Genomic DNA, 16,086 nt, shown 5'->3' on the forward strand with positions numbered 1-16,086 from the left:
TACTTTCTCTTTCTGATCTTTCATTGTTAGTGTACAGGAATGTAAGAGATTTCTGTGCATTAGTTTTGTATCCTGCAACTTTACCAAATTCATTGATTAGCTCTCGTAGTTTTCTGGTGGCATCTTTAGGATTATCTATGTATAGTATCATGTCATCTGGAAACAGTGACAGTTTTACTTCTTCTCTTCCAATTTATTTTCCTTTTATTTCTTTTTTTTCTCTGATTGCCATGGCTAGGACTTCCAAAACTATGTTGAATAATAGTGGTGAGAGTGGACATCCTTGTCTTGTTCCTGATTTTAGAGGAAATGGTTTCAGTTTTTCACCATTGAGAATGATGTTTGCTGTTGGTTTGTCATATATGGCCTTTATTATGTTGAGGTAGGTTCCCTCTATGCCCACTTTCTGGGGAGTTCTTATCATAAATGGCTGTTGAATTTTGACTAAAGCTTTTTCTGCATCTATTGAGATGATCATATATGGTTTTTATTCTTCAGTTTGTTAATATGGTGTATCACATTGATTGATTTGCATATATTGAAGAATCCTTGTATCCCTGGGATAAATCCCACTTGATCATGGTGTATGATCCTATTAATGTGTTCCTGTATTCTGTTTGCTAGTAATTTGTTGAGGATTTTGCATCTAAATTCATCAGTGATATGGTCTGTAATTTTCTTCTTTTGTAGTATCTTTGTCTGGTTTTGCTATCAGGGTGATGGTGGACCCACAGAATGAGTTTTCAAATGTTCCTTCCTCTGCAATTTTTTGGAAGAGTTTGAGAAGATTCAGTGTTAGCTCTTCTCTAAATGTTTGATAAAATTCACCTGTAAAGCTATCTTGTCCTGGACTTTTGTTTGTTGAAAGATTTTTAATCACAGCTTCAATTTCATTACTTGTGATTGGTCTGTTCATATTTTCTATTTCTTCCTGGTTCAGTCTTGGAAAATTATCCCTTTCTAAGAATTTGTCCATTTCTTCCAGGTTGTCCATTTTATTGGCATAGAGTTGCTTGTAGTAGTCTCTTAGGATGCTTTGTATTTCTGCGGTGTCTGTTGTAACTTCTCCTTTTTCATTTCTAATTTTATGGATTTGAGTCCTCTCCCTCTTTTTCTTGATAAGTCTGTCTAATGGTTTATCAATTTTGTTTCTCTTCTCAAAGAACCAGCTTTTAGTTTTATTGATCTTTGCTATGGTTTTCTTTGTTTCTATTTCATTTATTTCTGCTCTGATCTTTATGATTTCTTTCCTTCTACTAAGTTTGGGTTTTGTTTGTTATTCTTTCTCTAGTTCCTTTAGGTGTAAGGTTAGATTGTTTATTTGAGATGCTCATTGTTTCTTGAGGTAGGACTGTATTGCTATAAACTTCCCTCTTAGACTGCTTTTGCTGCATCCCATAGGTTTTGGATTGTCATGTTTTCACTGTCATTTGTCTCTAGGTATTTTTTGATTTCCTCTTTGATTTCTTCAGTGATCTCTTAGTTATTTAGTAACGTATTGTTTAGCCTCCATGTGTTTTTCTTTTTTACGTTTTTTTCCCTCTAATTGATTTCTAATCTCATGGCATTGTGGTCGGAAAAGATGCTTGATATGATTTCAGTTTTCTTAAACATACCGAGGCTTGATTTGTGACCCAAGATGTGATCTATCCTGGAGAATGTTCTGTGTGCTCTTGAGAAGAAAGTGTAATCTGCTGTTTTCGGACGGAATGTCCTATAAATATCAATTAAATCTATCTGATCTATTGTGTCATTTAAAGCTTGTGTTTCCTTATTATTTTTCTGTTTGGATGATCTGTCCATTGGTGTAACTGAGGTGTTAAAGTTCCCCACTATTACTGTGTTACTCTTGATTTCCTCTTTTACAGCTGATAGAATTTGCCTTATGTATTGAGATGCTCCTATGGTGGGTCCATATATTTACAATCGTTATATCTTCTTGGATTGATCCCTTGATCATTATGTAGTGTCCTTGCTTGTCTCTTGTAACATTCTTTATTTTAAAGTCCATCTTATCTGATATGAATATTGCTACTCCAGCTTTCTTTTGATTTCCATTTGCATGGAATATCATTTTCCATTCCCTCATTTTCAGTCTGTATGTTTCCCTAGGTATGAAATGGGTCTCTTGTAGACAGCATATATATGGTCTTGTTTTCATATCCCTTCAGCGAGCCTGTGTCTTTTGGTTGGAGCATTTAATCCATTCACATTTAAGGTAATTATTGATATGTATGTTCCTATGACCATTTTCTTCATTATTTTCAGTTTGTTTTCTTTTCTTCCCTTGTGTTTCCCACTTAGAGATGTTTCTTTAGCATTTCTTGTAGAGCTGGTTTGGTGGTGCTGAATTCTCTTAGCTTTTGCTTCTCTGTAAAGCTTTTGATTTCTCCGTTGAACCTGAATGAGATCCTTGGCAGGTAGAGTAATCTTGGTTGTAGGTTCTTCCCTTTCATCACTTTAAATGTATCATGCCACTCCCTTCTGGTAGAGTTTCTGCTGAGAAATCAGCTGTTAAGCTTATGAGAGTTTCCTTGTATGTTATTTGTGATTTTTCCCTTGCTGCTTTTAATAATTTTTCTTTTCTTTAATTTTTGTTTATTTGATTACTATGTGTCTCAGCGTGTTTCTCCTTCCTGGGACTCTGCGCTTCCTGGACTTCGGTGGTTATTTCCTTTCCCACGTTAGGGATGTTTTCTGCTATAATCTCTTCAAATATTTTTCGGGTCCTTCCTCTCTCTCTTCTCCTCCTGGGACCTCTATAATGCGAACGTTGGTATGTTTAATGTTGTCCCAGAGGTCTCTTAGGCTGACTTCATTTTTTGCATTCTTGTTTCTTTATTCTGTTCTGCAGTAGTGAGTTCCACCATTCTGTCTCCAGGTCACTTATCCGTTCTTCTGCCTCAGTTATCCTGCTGATTGCTTCTAGTGTATTTTTCATTTCAGTTATTGTATTGTTCATCTCTGTTTATTCTTTAATTCTTCTAGGTGTTTGTTCTTTAATTCTTCTAGTTCTTTGTAAAACATTTCTCGCATCTTCTCGATCTTTGCCTCCATTCTTTTTCTGAGGTCCTGGATCATCTTCACTAACATTATTCTGAATTCTTTTTCTAGAAGGTTGTCTATCTTCACTTCATTTAGTTGTTTTTCTGGGGTTTTATCTTATTCCTTCATCTGGTACATAGTCTTTTGCCTTTTCATTTTGTCTGTCTTTCTGTGAATGTGGTTTTCATTCCACAGGCTGCAGGACTGTAGTTCTTCTTTCTTCTGCTGTCTGCCCTCTGGTGGACGAGGCTATCTAAGAGGCTTGTGCAAGCTTCCTTCGGTTCCTGGATCTTGATTCAAAGCTGGGAAAAAATCTCATGAAAACTTTTTTTTTCCTATAATGAATAACATGTGGATTTCCTGGCTTACAAGGGGACTTTAAGAAGGCATAATTCTTTAATAATATACCATAGAGAAAATGTTTCTTAAAGTATGCTTTAAGATAAAAATAATCTAATTATGTATTTATGGATAGAAAAAGAGCTCTATGTGGTTAGCCCGGATCCAACTATGATAATATGATTTTCATGAAATTGGCACAGTTTACCACATGAGACCACAAATATTAGATTGCTCATCATAGGTGGGCTTTCTCTAAGATTTTAATCATGAACAGCCAATGACTGCATCAAATACCAATTAAGTTTTAAATCAAACAGGCTGTTTCCTATATTAAGTACAATTTAAGGAGACATCACATTTGATTCATATGTAAATATCTGGCAAAAATCCTAAAGCTACTTGTTGGCCCATTTTTCATCTTTGGTAGATGAGCACATATTTTGCCAATGTGAGAAGCTACTCAGTCTCATGGGTTTAGGGTTTTGATTCAAATCTAGAAAGTACTTTAGTTTTTGATATTGTTTACACTTAGCAAAGCACAATTTCCAGTTTCTACAAAAATAAAAAAGGACTTAGAGCACTCTCTAAACAAATAAACAGAAATCCTCAAAATATTTGGGGATCCAAAAACAGGGAAAAAAAAGTCCCATGAATCCCTTTTTGGTGCATGAAGTATATATAACTTTAAAACGTAAGGATTTAGTTTCCCTAAATATATGCCTGGATTTAAAGATCACAGGGAAAAATTTGGTCTAAAAATAAGTTTGAGGTTTTATTTCAACTATATTACTTATAAAATAATTCATGAAGACTGATGACTTCAAAACATAGAGTTGTATCATCCTTTTCTAATTCATGTGAAACAAATGGAAACACTTTGAACATGTGTCCGTCTTTCATAATATTATGCATTTTTCCCATCCCCATAAAACCTCAAGCCATGTATAACAGTATTCTTAACTAATGAAATTTTAGTCATCCAAACAAATTGAGACAACTACAGACTAAAAACGATAAACTAACTGAATGGATAACTTTTTTCACTTGACATTATTTCAAAATTAAGGTTAGCAAAATATAAATTGGGTGTATTTTCCCTAGGCTTACACTATTCTAACCTGTATTTGTAAGGAATGAGAAATGAATGAAGAAATTCTTTCTTGCTCAAAGATTTACAATTAGGCAGTAACTAAGGCAGAATCAGTCATCTGTAGCCACTTTGAAGTGTATAAACCTTTTAGTGAAAAGTGATGTCTCTGAGTGTTTATCTCATTGGAATAAAAATGCATGTATCTGGACACGAGAACCTTAACTGTGGATATAGAATAATTGTAGATTCGCTTTTTGAAATAAAACATTCTTAGTGAAGAAATTCATATGCATATAAATAGATGGTGAGCAAAAGAACATGTGGCTCATGGTTAAAAGAATAGCAAAAAAATATTGCTCTTGTTTCATTTTTGAGGATGACAACCATAGATAAAGACGATTTGCAGCTTTTATTCCCCCACTTCAGTAAAATATTTGGTTTGTTAATTTTTAAAAGACACTTTATACAGAAGCCTCCAATGGAGAATATTTTACAAAATAAAACTTGCAAATATATTCTCAATTTTATTTGTCTAGCAAAGTCTGACTCTTTTATAAGTTGTAATTACTAACACTTTTGAGCACAGTAAAGTCTAAAAAAAACGAATTCCCACACATATCACCTGAATTTGAGAAAGTTTCCCAAATTAATTTTCATGGAAAATATATCACATGTTGAAATATAAGTTGATGGATTTTTATAGAGTTAATATCCATTCTTTTTAAAAATTGTTCCTAGAGAACTGGTCAGTGAATTTTCATCTTCTGCTTTTAGGGCTGGACAATAATCCTTCTTTCTTGTATATTGATTTTGTCCAATCCCATCCCAATAATTATGCCTCAATGAAATTTCACTTTCCTTTAAATATTGTTTTATACAATTCATTTCCAGAGAATTATATAGCTATTTTTCCATTGATTAGAAAGAATGAGTATACATTTTTCCAGTTTTTTTTTCACTTGATTTGTAAGATTTCTCTTGTGACTCACCTCAATATGCTAAAGTAGCTTATGACATTGGCCTGTTAAAATCTAAATACTTTAAAGCTTGAACGATATTTAAAATGAATAATTTTGTGAATTCCTTAGCTTTTAGAGAAAAACAAGGTAAAGAATTAGCATTTCAAACTTATATCAAACTGCCAAGGAAAACCACTAGGCCTTCTCAAAACTGACCACTCTCCTCCTCCATGATTAAGATAAGATAGCTGACTTGTTAGTTCAGTTCCATTTCCAGTTTTAGCAATGTCTTAATTGGAAAATTGCAAAACAATGTTGTCATGCAAGACTTCCAGGAGTACATCTGTTTCTAATGTACGGTGCATAATTTAAGGACGAGACACTTCAGTGGTCTACCCATTGCAAATCTCAGTTATTAAATATGTCTGGAGCAAGACGTCTTTAAATAGTAGGCACTTTTTTTGGTACATTAATTTTCTCACACTCAGAAGCAGAAAATGTAATTCTCACTGTCACTTTGTGTAAAGCTCTATTTACTTTAAAATGCTATTTACAGACTAAATGTCTTGTTCAAACTGATTAACTATAGTGGGATTTAAAAGTTTTATAAAACCTATTTATTATGGTTAATGTTTTTAGAATTTTTTTCTTCCCTTCAGACTATAGTTTAAGAACTCTACCTAATTGGCAATAAAACGCAGGCTCTCAAGGCAAACCTTGAAAAAGATAAACCAACAGTATTCCAGAAGACACTGAAATTTTAAAATGCAAGACACAACTTGGTGTAGAGCTGGAAGTATAAACATAGAAGGTAAACACTTCTCCAAGAGATTAGGAATGGAGAGCCAAAGCCAAAATAACCGTCCCCAGACCACAATGGCCCAGTGGTTACCAACACTATTTTCAATGATTCAACTTGGCTAACCACATGCTTGCTAAGTAGCTTGGTATCCAACAAACCTTTTACAGTGCACAAGATATAATTATATGTGGTTAAATGTGGTTATCCTGTTTAGAACTTGTCTGACCAGTATTCCAAAGAGATAACGAATGTTGATGATAATCTCGTATCTTACTAGGTAAGGGAAAAATATCCCACTAAAGAACTACAAATAGAAGAACTTTTGTTAAAATTGTTAAAATACTATTTATTATCAGCCTCCATTTTCAGTTATAGAGAGATAGTACCTTGAAACAATTAACTCCACTCTTCATTTAGAATATCAAATAACTCTTGTATTTACATTTAATCCTATCCTAGAGTTGAAAAAGTATTTCCCAGTGAGATCTTATTTTTTTTCAGAAGGTAGTCATGGAATAAATAAGACTCTCCAGCATAATGTAATGTAAAGACTTTGAAGAGAGCTTTAACATTAAATTAATGACTATATGATTGTGACATAATCTTACAAGAAAAGTGTTAGAACTTTTGACCCTTGAGTCATTGAAGACTACTGCAATCAGAGGTTTCTCAAGAAAAATCACGAGATGACAGATGAAATGACTTTAGAGATTCATTTTTCCTTGTTTCTCTAATTCAGGCTCTAACTCTCCTGTTCTGAGGGCATCATAATGATATCCTACATATATTGTTGCTTCTCAGATACCTGTGACATATAATTTTCCTGTAATCAGATCTTCCCCAACAATTTAATATTTTCCTGATCTCCTTTCCCTGACTTCCAACTGCTATGTACACAGAAAATATTACATACAAATCTTTAATGAATGACTAAATTCTTACTTTAGGAACTTAAGTTTGCTGGGAAAATGCATAACAATCTCTTCAATGAAATTTAGATTTATTTTTTAAATTATTTTCTGATTTGAATTACTACTAAAGATATAAATTTGGATATTGTCAGCATGTAGATGGTGTTTAAGCCAGTATTTGGATGAGATCTTCAAGAAAGTGAGTGTAAGTAAAGAATAAGAACATCAAATATTGAGCTCAGAAGTACGGCAATGAGAATCAAAGAGATGAGGAGAAGCCAGCAAAGGAGACTGGAAAAGAAAAATGAGTGAGGTGAAAGGAAAAAGCAAACTGTGTGGTGACTTACAAGCTAAATGAAGCCAGCCAGTCAAGGAAGATGGAGTGATCAACACTGTCAAATGATACTGTGAGGTCAAGTAGCATGAGAACCCCAAAACTGGCCACTTGTCTAGCTGTATGAAGGTTATTAGTAAGCTCAACAATATCATTTTTTGGTGGAGTAGTGAGGGCAAAAGCCCAACTTGAGTAGATTAAAGAGACCGGTAAAATAAAAATTGGAGAAGCATACACAGTCATCTCTTTTGAAGAGTTTTACTGTAAAGGGGAGCAAGGAAATACAATGGTAGTTGGCAGGGGAAGTATGGTTAAGAGAAGTTCTTGTTCATGCATAGTAGTCTGTATCTGTTACTCCCAAACTCCTAATTTATCAACCTCCCAGCTCCCTTTCCCCTTTGGTAACCATCAATTTGTTTTCTATGCCTGTGAGTCTGTTTCTGTTTTGTATATAGATTCATTTGCATTATTCTTTTAGATTCCACATATAAGTGCTATCACGTAATATTTGTCCTTCTCCGTCTTGCTTCACTTAGTAGAGGAGCTATATTCAATACCTTGTAATAACCTATAATGGAAAATAATCTAAAGTATATATATAATCGAATCACTTTGCTGTACACCTGAAACTAACACAATATTGTAAATCAACTATATTCCAATGAAAAAAGGATAAAAAAAGAGAAGTTCTTGTTTAAGATGAGAGAAATAATAGCACAAAAATAATCAAGAAGAGAGGGAAAATAATAATATAGGAAAGAAAGGAGAGAATTGATGGAAAAATGTCTCTGAGTAGATATAAAGTGTTTAGTATCTAGGCTACAAGTTGAGGAACTGTATTTAGAAACATGGAAGGAAGAGTATGCAGATGCAGGACCCAGTAGGTGGGGAATATGGGGGTGGAGGCCAACGGAATTCTCTTCAGATTGCTCTAAGTGTTATAACCTGAGAGTGAGGGTGGGAAAGGAGGTTTTGAGGAAAGAGGGTAAGGTATGAAATTTTTTGGAAGAAAGTAGAATTAACGAACTAGAGGTATGTCTTATGACTGCCTAACACTTGGTTTGAACATTATTTAAAAAGTTGCCACTAGTTTAAGAAAATCTATTCTCAAGATCAGAAAACTTTAAGAAGACTAACTCTACTACAGCATTAGACTCTGAATTCCTTTTATTTCTGTTTGATTATAGAATATTTTAGACATATACAAAGTAGAGGAAATAGTGTAATAAATGCTTATGCATCCATCACCCAGTTTCAACCTACGGTCAATCATCGTTCTTTCTCCTTTCTCCTTAAGTATTTTAAAACAGCCTGTGTGAGTGTGTGTGTGTGTGTGTGTGTGTAATATATACTCGATATCATTTTATTTAATCTGTAAACATTTCAGTATGTATCTCAATGACAGATACTTGCTTTTATAAACATTCCACTTTCATACGTAAAATATAAATAATTCTTTATCATTAAATACCCATTCCTTGTTCATATTTCCCTGATTTGTTTGCTTTAATTGGGATCCAATTACAATAATAACTTGTAATTGGATAATTTGGTTTTCAAATATCTTTACTTCTATAGTTTCCTATCCATCTGATTATATTTCTATAAAACTTTTTGGTTATTATTGTAGAAGAAACCGGTTTGTTCATCATACAGAGTTTACAACACTCTGGATTTTGCTAATTACATAACTATGGTGGGTTTAATATGTTCTTCTAGCCCTTTAATTTTTTATCAGTTGATAGTTAAATCTAATGGTTTGATCATATTCAGGTTTGACTGGGCAATTTGTTATTTCATAGGTGGTATTATGTAATCAAATAAGGAGTTACATAACATTGTCTCTCTGTTTTCAGCCATTTATAATTGCTTAGATCTATTAATTTAATTGGAGTTTCAAATTTTTGACATTCTACCACTTCTTCTTCATGTATTAGCTGAAATAATCCCACAGAGTAAAATGTCACCTTATAACAAGTTTCTCACCCTGAATTATAGTTCATATAGAACAGATTTGAAAAAACATCTTGATTACTTTCCATTACATGGAAATTTTCAAAATAGTCAATTGATTCCCTACCATCTTCATAGGTCACCTACTCATGTTTATTTTAGTGTTGTAATAAACTCATGGATGTAAAGAAGTCTGATACATTTCAATCTGTTGCCTTATTTTTAATGATTTCTAAATTTCTTCTCTTTGACTACAGTTAGGCTATGCAAATTTGCTTCTGAGTCTTTTTGACCTATGTCTTTACTGAACCAGATAATAGTTTTCAAACGCTGAAAGAATAATTTCTCAAAATTTTGTGCTATTCACTATGCAATGGCTACAAATATAGGCCATTTTAAAATTTAATCTGCATGATAACACGTTTCAATTACTTTGTCTAGACCAAACTACAGCCAGTGGGCTAACCACCTGGTTTTGTAAATACAATTTTATCTGAACACAGCCACACTCATTTATTTGTGTACTGTCTATGAGATTTGATAGAACCTCCAAGTGGAGTAGTTGCACATAGACTATAAAGTATTTATTTAAAATTCCACAAGCTTTAAATATATACTATCTGGCCTTTTACAGAAAGGTTTGTTGATCCATGATCTAGGCAATTAACTTCATAAATCATGCCTTTATTTTAGTGTTTGCCAATTACTGTGATGTAAATGCCCAGACCATTCAAATTCCAAAACACCAACATGATAATCACTGAAGGCAGAGCTGGGAAGAAATGCACATCAACACATTGCTATTTCTAGTTTTACTATATACTTATGAATGGCATAAGTAACTGCAACAGCACAGATAATAGCAAACTGTAGTGAAATATTAGGAATTGATGAATTTTAAGAATGCATTCCTTTTTTAAAAAATTATTTAGTTATAAGTCCATACAATTTAATCTTTCGTAATGGCTTTGTATAACAACCTGCTCACAGGGTACTGAGAATTTAACAATCGGCTTTCAAAAATTATGTAAGGTGGCTCCAGTTCATTGCTTCTTACATCCCACTAACCATCTGTTTAGTTGAAGCATATGAACTTTGATTTTGAACCCCTAGTGGAGATACATCACTGCCCTATTGATAGTAATATATTATTGTCTGGCAATTCAGCTATGAATTAATAGCCTCAAACATTAAGCCTTACACAGAAAAATTAAAAAACCCAAATACTTTAGTATGATTACATTTTAAGACTATATGCAGTCATAAAGTTGCCTCTTGTAGAAAAAGAACAATTTGGCTACCTCCAAATGGTCTTTGAGATTTGAGAAGACTTGGCTGAAAGGAGGTATTGATGAATTTAAGAAAAAAATCAACATGTATTAAGACTTTGAAATGCTCTTTTTACCAGCTGGTTACCATATGCACTTCACCATAGGTCCAATCATAAGTGGTTTACTGGGGTCAGAGTGAATGCTGTGGGGCATAAGAGTGATAGTCCTACCTTCTGCCAAATGATGAACATCATTGGTTTATCAACGAACTTACACCTTCAGAGGTTGGTCACAGCCTGCCACCTCAACATGGAGCTTCAAGCACATCACTAGTACTTAATTATAACTGAATATAAGATGAAGCCCTTAAGCCATCTCTGGTGTAATATCTCACAGACTTTTACATATATACTTTTACCTGTTTTCAATATGCTGTAGATTTTTTAAGAATTTTGTACAGTTCCAGAATAACTTTTGAAAAATCTTAAGCTTTTCTTGATAGAAATAGAATAATGCTCAGAGTTCCTGAATTTCAACATCAGGCAGGTATAGATGAGAACATGCAGCCAGTGCACCTAATATTATGGAAATGCAGAGCACAATTGGAACTTGCAAGTGGAAACATCACTGAAATCTATCATAGGCTTGATTTATGGTAGGCATCCTTGAATCTACCCAAATATCCCTCCACCTGTTAAACGTATTAGACCAAAGATTTGGGCTGAGAGAAAGAATTAAAGTTCATATCCTGGCTATATTTTTAGTAGTATTCATCAGACAAAATGTGAGAAACCTTTCCACATTATGGCTTATGATCCAGGAAAATCAAGGGGCAGTGCCATCATTCTGAAGACCTGAGAAAGTGGGTTTCTTTGATCAAAAAATGAACGAGACACTAAAATATGGTCATAGAAGAACTTAAGGCAGGGAGATGCTCAAACCCTCCCAGAGTCTGCCATTCAGTCCAGCACCTGAAAAGAAATTATTCTGTTACAAAGGAATTACCATGTGAATGGTGTTTCCGCACAATTTCTGCATATGCTGCCTTGCATTTTTATCAAGACGACAAACATACACCAGCGTGAGAAAGCAGGTGCCTTTTTCCCCCATATCTTTTGAACATCAGTATTTCCCAGCAGTTAACTGCATGTGATAATGGCCACAGCACAGAAACGTTTTGATTTAGATCCAAACTCTTCACCCAGAAGCAGCTTTTGTTGTATATTTTAAGCTTGGAGCTTTTGATCCAGATTTCATTATATGGCAGATCATTTAAATAAGAAGGCAAGGAGGCTGATTGAGGGGGAACTTCATAAGATGTTGGAGTCTCAAAGAATATTTCAGCTCAGAGGGATTTCTTTTTTTGCATCAAATTCAGATCCCACCTACTGAGTTAAAGCAATTAATTATTAACCACAGACATATTAAAATTACAAGATATCAGGCTGACAGCACATTGCAAGGAGCCTTCAAATTGCGATTTCCCAACCTAATGATGATGATAAGATAGGACTGAATGGCAAATTGCTATTGCTTTCAGTTGAAAATTTTAAAGTGCTGTGTCCTGATCACTTGTTATAGAGAACTGCTATTCATTCAGCAGCACTCCTAGCAGAAATAAACCCAGGGTCTGGTGTGGTGGCAGCTGAGATGTTAATTCACAAGACAGCAAGCCGAGAGAAGCTGCTAAGTGGCACAGTGGGTTAATGACACACTACAGTGCTTCACCATGGGAGACATATGGGTTGAATTCTGGCATTGTTCACAAGTGAAAATTGGTTTACCAATCTTAGATTGGTCCCTGGTGGACAGTTGTCCTTGTCCTAGACCTCCTCAGATGCTGTCCTGATTCTCTGCACAGGAGAGGCTCAAGTTTGGAAGGTCAGGAAGGTTACTTACATGAGTGCAATTGGTTTGGCAGAGTCAGAGGAGGAAATGGGCCCAATTCTCTCCTTCTTTTAATCCAGTCCCTGCCAGTACCTCATTTTCACAAGCATGAAAATCCACTCAGGGCAGCAAAAGAAAGGCAATAAACAAGGTCAATTTCCTTTCTGATAAAACTACATCCCCAAAGAGCTAAGAGGGCTTAGCATCAGTTTATTAAAAATGGGATATTTGTTTGCAACAGGCCTTGCCCTTAGTTGAGGATCATGGAACTAAAAGCTTTAGATAACATATAGTTATCATATAGTCAAAAACATATACATTTGCTAGAATAATTGTACAAGAAATGACTGTGTATAACTTTTCTCATTATGATATTCATGCTCTTAGTAATAAGAGAATGTGTACAATATTAATAATAATTTTCTAATGCATTTGTATATTTTAGAAGACAATTTTTTTCAGCTTAAATAAGAGCCTTTCCTTTAAGAGGAAGACATTCATTTAATTTACTCCCCCATGGGAAAAATCACCAAGAATAGACATTTAAAAGTTGCAAACAAAATAAAATGATGAGAGAAAAAGAAATTTAATTAAAAACCTCATCCATAAGGAACTCAAAGGGGAAACAGGTAATTACAGAAGTGGATAATACTAAATTTTTCTAATTCAGAAAATAAAAGATATGGAATAGAAACTAAAGGATTGAGGGAAGAATGGAATGAAATATAAAAAAAAAACATTAGGGAGAAATATCTAGGACAAAATAAGGTTTAACATTTAATGAAAATTAGAGGTAAATATCTATAGAAGACTTTTTAAACTGACATACAATGAAAAATAAAATGTTGAAACACTCTTTGTGGATTTCAAGCTGTTCAGATATTTTCAGCCTCAATAATCACTATTTTCTGGGATTAATAGTCTTTGTGGATTTCAAGCTGTTCAGATATTTTCAACCTCAATAATCACTATTTTCTGGGATCATTTAATACACTCTTTCATAAATTCTGCCTTTAACCAATTATTCCTTCTCAATCATATTTTTTCAAACTTTTAACTGGTATTGGGAATGGCTCACTGATTCAATATTTGAAGAATACACACAGTAGGGAGACACTTCAGAAAGAAGAATCAAATAGAAGATGAGAGATTTATAAGCATCACACTGAAGTAGAAAATGGAAGAAAAGTTCAAATGCAAAATTATTTGTTTGAAGAAAAATTTACTTTTAATTAATTTTTTCCACCAGCCATGATCCCTAAAGATGAGAGATGCATCCAGCCCACATTTTCCTTTCTTTGGAACTTTGGCTCATCCTCTCTAAAAACAGTCAACTTCATGAAGCAAACACTATCCATTATTCACATCCAAAAAGACTCTTTTATTTTCCATTGGAGTAGAGTTGATTTACAATGTTGTGTTAGTTTCAGGTGTACAGCAAAGTGAATCAGTTATACATATACATATATCCACTCTTTTTTAGATTCTTTTCCCATATAGGCCATTACAGAGTACTGAGTAGAGTTCCCTGTGCTGTATAGCAGGTTCTTATTAGTTATCTGTTTTATATATAGTAGTGTGTATATGTCAGTCCCAGTCTCTCAATTTATCCCTCTTTTATTAGTTCATGGTCAATTTTGTCCCTCAATTCCCACTCCCATTCCTATACCGACAGCAAGTTTCCAAATGAGCTTTCAAATTCCTATTCTCACATCAGTTTCACCCCTCTTTGGATCGTCTCCACCCTCTTGGCCCATTCAAATCTAATCCATTTTTATTCCCTTCCTAGAAAGGCTTCAATGACACCTTTGGTCCACAGTGGTCTCTTAATCCTGTAACAATTAATTTATTAGGAATTAGAAAGCAGCCAAAATCCACCTTGGAATTTCCTATTTGACTTTATATGATTATGAATTCTTCGTGTGTCTTCGTTTAGTCTCCTCAAATAAACTTTAAGATTAAGAAAAACACAGATACACGAAGTAGTTTTTCAATAAACATTTTGAGATTATATTCCTCTTTTGACTTTACATAGTTATTTTGATATACCAGAATAGCTAGCACACTGTCTTGCCCAGAGGAGTAACTTAATAAATATGCTTGAATGAATGTTCACCATAAAATAATTACAACTTCTTTTTCTTTGTTAAGATTATCCTCCCCAGTTCTAATAAGATATTTAAAACCTTCATAAAACTTAAATGAAACACAAAGCAGAATCATTCAATTCTCTGCTATTAATCTGATGATGACAGATTTTAAAAGTAATAAGACTGCATTTTGATTTTAAAATACTTCAATGCTTTGAAAATTATGATATAGCTCAAGTGAAATTTTGGATTCTTTCAAAACAAATTGTGACAAATTTAAAATTCTTTAAAACCCTCCAAGACCTTTTCTACACAGAGCATAAGAGCAGTTCCTATTTAATTTTAGGTGTAGTAGAATGCCAACTGGAAACATTTATGCATCAAAGTACTTGGAAAGACAACATGGCCTAAATGTATCCAAAGTTTAGAGTATTTGAAACACTGAGGTGTTAAGAACCTGGAGCTCCATACTGGTGGGACATTGGTCCATTTTCATTCTTCTGGTGCAAGTAATTTTAAATAGAATAAATAGGGCAACTAATCGTAGAAGAATAATTTTTACTGGAATAAAAAAATGTTTGAAGAACTACATATCCATCCCTTTTCTCTGTTTTTGTCTGCTAATGTTGAAAAACTTATCAAAGCAGGGAAATTACCATCTGCCTCCCCACTTTCTCTTACCTAGTTTAGAACCATTCAGTCTATTTCTTCTAATATACAGGAAAATCATCCTTTCATAACATGCTCAGATTTTTGATGAGGATAGAGTGCTATCCCTGCCTGTCTCAAGCTTTAAGGCTTCTCCTTCAATATCCAATCTTAGAATCTTCAACTTCATCATACTCCCCCACAAGAAAGACAGACAGACACAGACAGACAGACGGACACACACACACACACACACACACACACACAAAAGAAACAAAGTAGAAATAACTGAAGGAAGAAAGAAAGAAGCTCAAGGGGGAAAGGGGTGACCACTAGTGGTACAACACATTTTGGGAGATGTATCCACAAGTGCAGCACTGTAGCTGGGGACAGGAGACAGAAGACTGAGAACACATAACTCTGTCTATGGGCAAACACTTGGTCTGGGTGGATTGCTTCAAGAATCTGTTGTCATAAACAAAAAATAGCAATAACAACAATGAAGTGAGCTATAAAATTTCTGCAAAACAAGAAAAAATAAATATTATTTGAAATGAGTTTCTATCGCCAAGATTACCAACCAGTGTACTGGAGCACATCTAGATGCTGCAGACAGACTACAAGTGGCTGAAATGTATTCTTCTCAGCTCTCAAAGTAACCAGGCAGAGCCTGATGTATAGCTGGAACCCATGTAGCAGTCCAATCAATTTGCCCTCGTTCAAATGTCCCTTACCTACATGTGTGAAGAATGAT

This window comes from Monodon monoceros, unplaced genomic scaffold (assembly GCF_005190385.1).
Source record: "Monodon monoceros isolate NGI ecotype Baffin Bay Population unplaced genomic scaffold, NGI_Narwhal_1 Super_Scaffold_5, whole genome shotgun sequence".
In the NCBI taxonomy this organism is placed as follows: Eukaryota; Metazoa; Chordata; class Mammalia; order Artiodactyla; family Monodontidae; genus Monodon; species Monodon monoceros.